The sequence below is a fragment of the Phasianus colchicus genome, chromosome 10 (genome assembly GCF_987193195.1).
Source record: "Phasianus colchicus chromosome 10, bPhaCol1.hap1.1, whole genome shotgun sequence".
Classification (NCBI taxonomy): domain Eukaryota; kingdom Metazoa; phylum Chordata; class Aves; order Galliformes; family Phasianidae; genus Phasianus; species Phasianus colchicus.
The window spans coordinates 19,633,461-19,641,617 of record NC_143445.1 but is presented as its reverse complement, the minus strand read 5'-3'; the positions used below and the strand labels follow the sequence as shown (position 1 = coordinate 19,641,617).

At 40.8% G+C, this 8,157-nt stretch overlaps 1 long non-coding RNA gene across 1 annotated transcript; it reads right to left on the bottom strand.

Annotated features, from left to right (window-relative positions):
- Positions 1–4,482: 4,482 nt before the first annotated feature.
- On the bottom strand, positions 4,483–7,779 carry LOC149916646 (uncharacterized). Its single transcript, XR_016469474.1, has 4 exons — positions 7,623–7,779; positions 6,918–7,043; positions 6,137–6,331; positions 4,483–4,892 (listed from the first exon to the last, which is right to left on the bottom strand). It is a non-coding gene; the product is annotated as an uncharacterized LOC149916646 (long non-coding RNA).
- Between the last annotated feature and the right edge of the window lie 378 nt (positions 7,780–8,157).

Sequence of the window (8,157 nt, the reverse complement as noted above, 5' to 3'; positions counted from 1 at the left end):
TCTCTCCAGTTTTGCTTTTTTTTTGCAATAAAATGTGCTGTTCTTATAAGCAGCAGAGCAAGCAAGAGCATGGCGTTACTTCAAATTACTGCAAAGAGATGTAGGATCCCAGAAGCTGCTGCTGGAGTCTTCCTGGTCTCATTTCCAAACTTTAAAGACAACCACAGTCTGCTTTGGAATATTGATTCTTTTATAGGGTAGGGGAAGAAAGACATATGTTAGGGAAAAGGGACAGCAAACCCTCTATCACCTTTCTGACCTTTTGGGGAAGGAAAGAGCAGAAAGATGCTTCCAGCTTGCCATGCTGTTCCATCCTGTGCAAAGTTATCAGCTTTCAAATAATTTCCTCATCCATTCTGAAGGCGGTTAATTTTCACTACCAGATTTGATAAATGACATGTGAAGTGTTCTTAATGACTGGAGCACAAAAAGGCATACAGAAAAGTCACCGTTTCTTCCTGGATGATTGATTCCATACATAGTAGCTGCAGTGCTCCATGAGCACGGGAGGTCTGATGGGATTGTGACCATTTGGATTGTGGTTGAAAACGTATATAAAGCAACTTTCAGAAGGATTGGTCCTGTAGGTCCTAGTCCTAAAAAGAAATACATACTTATTATCAGGACTAACATCAAGAAAAATATAGGGAGGAGCTGAGTTATATTTAGACTGTTCAGCATTATTTGCTGAATTTCAAAGTGTGCATCAGGCATCCTTCATGCACTGGAAAAGCCTCAGGGCTCTCCTAAATATGCTGGGTTTGTTCTGTCCCACATTGATCTCTGTATGAGAGCTAAATATAGCCACTGTTTCTTTTTTTTTTCATTTTAGTCATTTGGGATCTTTCTCTATCATGGCGATAAAACAGTGAGCATAGAATACCACAACGTTTCCAGGTTAGCAACTTTTAGTCGACTGATGGATGCATCTTTAATGCTATTGCTTACTGGTAGGAGTGCTGTATGGAATAATACAAGAACATTTCCTGGACCAAAAAACACTCTGCCTGGCATACACTGGGAGGTCATGGCAAACAGCCTTGTTTTAATGGTTACCATTGAGACAACCTCAATTCTCTCATCACCTACTTTTCTGTTTTTCCTCCTTGCCTCAGCCTTCTTCCCTCCAGACTCATCTATTTTTCCACATTTTCCAGGAGGAACTGCTCAATACATCAGATATGTTTTCAATCCTCCAGTTTGTTATTACTTGTGCACTCTGCTTCAGCCAAGTGTCAAATCTCTCATTATTAATGATAATTTTGTTGATAGCATTCGATTATGCTGCACTCATCCACTATGCCAAGTTACAGCTTCCACCTGCAGCAATTCCCATAAGGATCCTCACTTTCATCCTCTTTTAAAGGTTGCCTAAAACAAATAAATGGAAAACCTGCTGGTTGCCCTAATTGGCTGCTGCTAGGTTGTCACTCAGCTTCACTTCCCATCGTCATTAGGCTACAGGGCATCATTTCCTGTTCTTTTATAGGATCAGTTACACTATTTTTCTTTGAGTTTCCTTTTGCTTCATTGCAACAAAGCAAAACACAGTGACAGATTTAAACATAGATTCTCGTGGCCATGCCATGATCATCAGCTTCTTTCATTGTATTGCCTCCTCTTCCTCATGGAAATCTGTTCCCCAATATGTGATTTCCTTCATAAGGTTTGCAAGAAACTCAGGGGAGTGGTGTGCACAGAACCTTCTTTGTTACTTCCATCCCAGTGTCCCAAAACACTGATTAGTCATGAAATGAGACAAGCTGGCAAGAAATCGGCCAAATAAAATGAAACCCACCAATAAAGACACACACGAAGACATACAAACAACAGATCAACAGCAGAAGAAACCCAAAAAACTAACTGTGATGAAAATCTAGTTTGATCTCATTTCATGATTTTGACATCCAGGAGAGCTAAGTTGAGCCCAAAAATGAATTTGGTATCAATAGTGCTGAGACAACCTTAAAAAAAATAATGGAAACTCTACACAGGGGGATTTGTGCTTTCTGAGAATTATCGAGCTCTCTCTGTTTTGCATGTAGAGACTTCATTTGTCTGCCTTCCCTGATGCCCTCTTACCTCCGCCTTCAATCAAAATCCCGAGAGCCGCTGAGGCAAGCCTAGGAATAAGCTGCAATTAAATCCTGACAATGCACTACTCACACACAACTCCTCGGGACAGAGAGCAGACTGCCACATTCCATGAACTGTGCTCTTGATCTTAATTCCTCAGAGGAAATAACTCATCAGCAAATCAGTGAAAGAAAAGACTCTTATTAATGGGGGAAACAGGTGAAGGGAAGCGTCACAGAGGTTGTTTCATTGGAGAGGCTGCAGAGAGCTGGCAAGGGTATCACAGGCAGTAGGGAAGCGATCGCAGCCGCCATAACATTTCTTGGTCAAGAAATAGGCTGGAATCTCTCAATTTGGACCCAACCATTGGAAGAACAGGAACACTTTGCTGTTGTTCGCAGGAAGAAAAGGCACCAGCACTATGGGCAAGATGCGTTCAGTGACCTGGAACTTTGTGGGAGCAGAAGAAAAAAAGGAAAATGAAGAGCAGGCACTGTTGGTACAGGTCACAGCAACATCTAAGTTGGAACAGGGAATGCAGAGGTCAAGTTTCTTTATGTTTTTCTCCGATGTGCTCATACCCAACTACAAAAAAAAAACAACAGCTTGATTTATTATCTCCTTGTTATGGCTAAGAAACTATAATGCACGTGTGCTCTGTCTGTAGGAAAAAGTAAGAAATCACACGTGAATACCATTAACCCATTTTTTGCCTCTCTCAGAAGCCAGCCCTCTCCATCCTTCTGCTCACTTCTTATGCAGTGTCAACCTGTTCTTGAGGATGTACTTTCTGTGTCTCATATTAGTGCACACTTCATAAAAATTTGCTGGTTTTGTTTTGTTTTTTAAGCCATATAATCAACTCAAACACTTCATCCATCAGGAGCAGACACAGCTGATCACTGTGCTTATGATGTCATATCAGAAACATAGCTTTGGGTCAAGGGTTTGTACACATTAATGGCTAGCATAGGCTTTAAACCCAGGTGGCAAATGCATGTGAAATGCTGTTCCAATGCATTTGAAAAGACTGCACTGAGATTGTCCTGAAGATGAGAGAGGGGAGATTTAGAATATATAAGGAGATGTATACCAAAGGAGTGGTGAAGCACCAGCACGCATTACCAGAGGAGTGGATGCCCCTTCCCTGCAGTCAGGGGATGGGCTCAGAGCATTGGTGGAGCTGTGGGTGTCCCTGTGCATTGCAGGGAGTGGAACTGATGGCTTTTAAAGTTCCCTTCCCACTCAATTCTATGACTGCGGGAGGACGGGTGCACACGCAGAAGGGTGAGTATGGAACAGGGAATGTTAAAACACACAATTTGCAACAACTCTCAACTCCTAGCACATAGGTAGCTGCAAAAATCAGGAGTGTTGATTTTACTTACATTTTGCTCTATGAAAAAAAAATCTGTGCGATTAGGAATCACGACACTATGTAACTGCAAATAGCCTTATCCCCAACACTATCATCTTACAGTTATTGCCCAAAGCATTTTTTTTTCCCCAGCATCATATGAGTTTCTCAGGCAGAAAAGTTATCACTGAGATAGATCCCTTGTTGAACACATTCCCACATCCTTGCAGCTGTCACGCTGGGGTGTTACTCATGCCTCAGATGGGCAGTGGTCACACGTGCAGATGCCACAGCCACGATGGCTTTGCCTCTTCTCTAGCTGGAGCTGCTGAGTGTTGCCACCTATTCCAATGAATGATGGCAAGGTACAGAGGAGCTGGCTAAGTCAGTTGGAAGTAAAGAGCATCACGGAAATAATTCAATCTGCATAAAGCACCTTTTCTGGAACAGCAGTATACCCACTTGAAGTTAATAATGACATCTTCAGCAGTTCCTTCATTGATCTGAAGGAGGGCACGATACATGTGGGGTTCTCAATCAATTGTTCTCCTTTCAGTGCATTTAACTGCTGCCAAAAGCAGTGGTACTTTGTTCAGCTATTTTGTTGTTCACAGAGAAACTAACACTCCTTGAAAAACACCTCAGACTTCCATTTGTTTCAAGTCATTAGACCAAAATCTTTCACACGGACAATACGATTTATAAACTGAGAGAGATACTTTTATGAACCACCTTCTGAATTCTAAACCTTCAATATTTGCCATAGCTCTTTATTCATTTGGTCTCTGAAAGGAAAGAAGAAAGCTCACCAGTGAATAAAGGGGAAAATGATTCTCAGAATTCAAACAGGAAGAACATCAAATTAAAAAATCATTTATTTCAGCTCTTCGCATGCAGCTTAGTCACAGACACATACGACTGTCTAGCCAGGCTCTCCAGCCCTGCACACAGTAATTCTGTCTTTGAGGCACAAATTGAATGCAAGCGACTGACACAGAACTGAGAGGAATAGACAGATTCTGAATGGGACTAAAAGAGCGAGCGTCAAGTCCTGCTTCACAGCCCCTGTTCAAAGGTATGCCTGGACAGTGTATGAACACTGGCTACCTCAGTCCTGTAAGAGGCATCAAAATTTTGTCCATTTGGGATCAAAAAAAGCAAAGGAGCCAGAATTGTGCATATCCAAACAGCTCAATCCCTCTCTAAAATCAGCATCCATCAGAGCAGAAACTTTAAGGACAGATTTCAGCCACCTAACTGCACTGCCATCCTGCTGAAATACCCTTCTGGTGCACCAGTCCTGAGAGCAGAGAGGTGACCCCCTGGGCTGACAATCCAGATAAAGCCATGCCTGCTGCTGGGATGGACAGTCCCACGTTGTGAGCATCCAGCAGCTCCATGATGGTGCTGCAAGTCCAGGAGAACAGGAGTTTCTGCTGCCATACCACTGCTCATTTTCCTAATGGTAGAGTAATTGAGATGGAAAAGCAGGAAAAAGGAAGGAATATTACGTGAAAATATATAGTCATAAATATCAGATGCACTCAATGCATTGGTAAACTTTAAAAATGAAATTCCATATTGAGCAAGAAACACTATTTCACAAGTTGATGCTCTTGCCTCAGTGGTCTCTAGGCTCAACCTGATTGTGCAGACCTTCTGACATAGGCCCCCCTAAAGATAATTTGGACTTTGAAACCCATTGAACTACACATTCAACTCCAGTTTCACTCTCATTACATTTCAGCAATTATTCTTTGCAATACAGCACACTAGGAAATCAATCAAATCATATTTTGATAGAAAGCAAAAACAGTTGCAAGCACTGGACCAACCATTGCTTTTAAAACCAACTGCCATGTGATCTTGTTTCCATTTCCATCACAAGTCTGGTACAACATCTTCAGCATCCTTCACAACTCTTATCATTTTCCCTTTCCTTCTTTGCCATTTATCCTGTTTCCTATTTCTCCTTCTTCATTTAGCAGGTAACTTGTATTCATCCCTTTTCATTCATCCACAGTCATGACTTCCTGATGCTTTCTATCTAAGCTATTTTAATCTTTCATGGGCCTGCTGGCTCAGAATGATAGCTCTCCTTTCAGACCTCATTTATCACATTACCGTACAGCAGTATCACTTGATTACTGGTAAAGATTTAAATTTTCCCTTTATTGTTATAAAAATCTATTATGAATCTCTAGACTCTCCTGTATTGTGCAAAGAAAAATAATTATGAAAAAGACCCGCTCTCTAGTACTAATAATTTGTCATCTACTGAGAATTCTTTCCTTGGTATAACAGCAGTCCAGCTCATTAACTTCATCCTAAATACTGAGATTTTGCTGCCTTCCCACCTAAGACTTCTAATACAAAAGATAGGTAAGATATAATAATTTAAGAAGGCGCACAAAGAATGTATTATCACGGCATAACACAAATGGTTATCTCGAAATCTTTAATTCCAATCTTTTGTCTCCAACCATACTTGAATAATCTCTGATGCTCATCCTGTAACAGCTTTGCTTCTTACATTTTACGTTCTAACTGGATCCTAAACTAGTCCTGCCTGAAAAGGAGGAAGGAGATCTGTGCTGGGAACACATTTATGTCTCACAGACTGAAGAAGAACATCACAATTTGGAAATAGGTTAAGAGCCTTGCTGCAATCACAGGAGGTGCCTGGACAAAAATTGTGCTTACCATTTGCACAACAGCAGTTGTATTTCAGATGCTTAAAAAACACCTGGAGCTGTTTGTTCACATGGAGATGGAGACTGGGACATGGACAGGACTCTCTGGAAGTGGTCATCTTCAGCTCAGTCAGGAACAGCTGCATTAATTTCTATGCAAAGCAGGAAAGTCTGCAAATGCCTTGACAGCCCTTTCTACTTTAAACTAAAATAAAGAAAATTGTATTAGTGCATTGTGATTAGACTTCCAGAAATGGTCTTAACTCTTACAAATACACTCCCACAAAATTAAAACCTTCAGGAACAAGTTACCATAGACTAAAACTCTGAGCAGTATTTGTCCTCAGTAAGTCTCCCACACATTATCAACAGCTTAGGAAGAGGAGGACAATTGCACAATATTCAGAAGTTATTCTATACTTTACTCAGTGCTCAATGGGGATGATGGCTCTATTTACAGCACTATTGATCATTGTAAGAGTGAAAAACTCTCCAGTATATTTTGCACCTGAAGTAAAATAAAAAGGGCATTAATAAGTGCTGATGATGAGCACTAATCTTAGCCTTCAGCCTCAGGATCACTGGAAGCTTTCCTCCTGCCTAAGAGCCAGATGTTTAGAATAGATCTAATTTTTCCATCTTTTATTTAGGTAGGTAGGGACAGTTTATTCAAGCCAATTATCTCAGCAAGATTCATCATCACGACGCTCTAAAATAAAAGCAATCATGCTAGATTGGTTGCAATTAAGAAGGTATTTTTACTTTTCCGAAAAAAAATGTGTATATATTACCTGTTGAACTGAGAACTTTCCTCCAAGAAAGAACAAATGAGGATCCACGGTGAATGGGTATGCTGTATTCTTAGCTCTCCCTGAAGCTCAGATGCATACTGCTCCCTCTACGTTTTACCTTGATATCTGTAAGATGAAGTGAAAAGCTCTTTACCGTCCACTCAGCAAGTATAAATTTTTATTGACTCGTTTTAATCAATAAAACAGCACCAATTGTGTAGCATCACAAAGGAACGGGTTCAACAACTCATAAATCGCTCCACTGAAGAAAAAAGGAATGAGCTTTTCCTGAGAGCTTTTTCCCAGAGCCTTTCTCCTTCATGCACTTCCAATTGCTAATTAAATACTGCCTAACAGATGCACTCAGATTGGATCATGTTTACAGGTGGAGCACTGACATCTACTTTCCTATTTCTGTGTATGACACCATGGAGGTCCCTCTTTCCCATCCCTCTGCCCCTTGCCCTGTGTTCTCCTCACTGCATTTTCTCTGCTTGATCTCACCCTTAACTGTACATTTAATGGTTAGCCTGCAAGCCTTCAGGAAATCTCCTGCTTTGAGGAAATAATCTAAATCTTGCCAAAATCATCTGAAGACATAATTAATTTCTACCAACGTCAAATCAGTGCATAAAGAAATAGCAAGGAGGACTAAGTAACTATGGAAATTACAAAGTAGGCTACTTTTAGAGCCTAACAGTATACCTCTTCTTTATTTTTAGTGATGGAAGCGGGAATATACATGTAGATATATATGTACACACATCTATATATGTACACATATTGTTGGCAGCTCCCCTTGGCTACAGACAAGCACTTCTGCATTCTTCACAGGAAAGACATTGCAAGTGTGACATCCAGAAAGGGCCACAAACCTCAGGGCTGTAAACAGAATCAGAAAAATCGCTGTTCAGATTTCACTTTGATTTACAGGGAGAGCAATTTGTAGAGGCACTGGGCAGAAGGAAATGCAGATGCCCGTTCGTACAAACTGAAAAGCGAGCAGCAGTGTGCAGTCTATTGCTACTGAGCAATTCAAACAGCAGCTTATGGGAAATTGCCGGAGTGGGAAACATCTTTATAGTTTGGACAAAATGCTTCAAACAGGAGCTGATGTTTTGGTTACAAAGAAATGAGACTGTCTCCAAACAGAACTACAGCTGCATCATCTTTAAATACCTGAAATGTTCCGGTATCTGATGGTTTTTTTAAGTGTCTATCAGACTTTGATCTTTGTGGA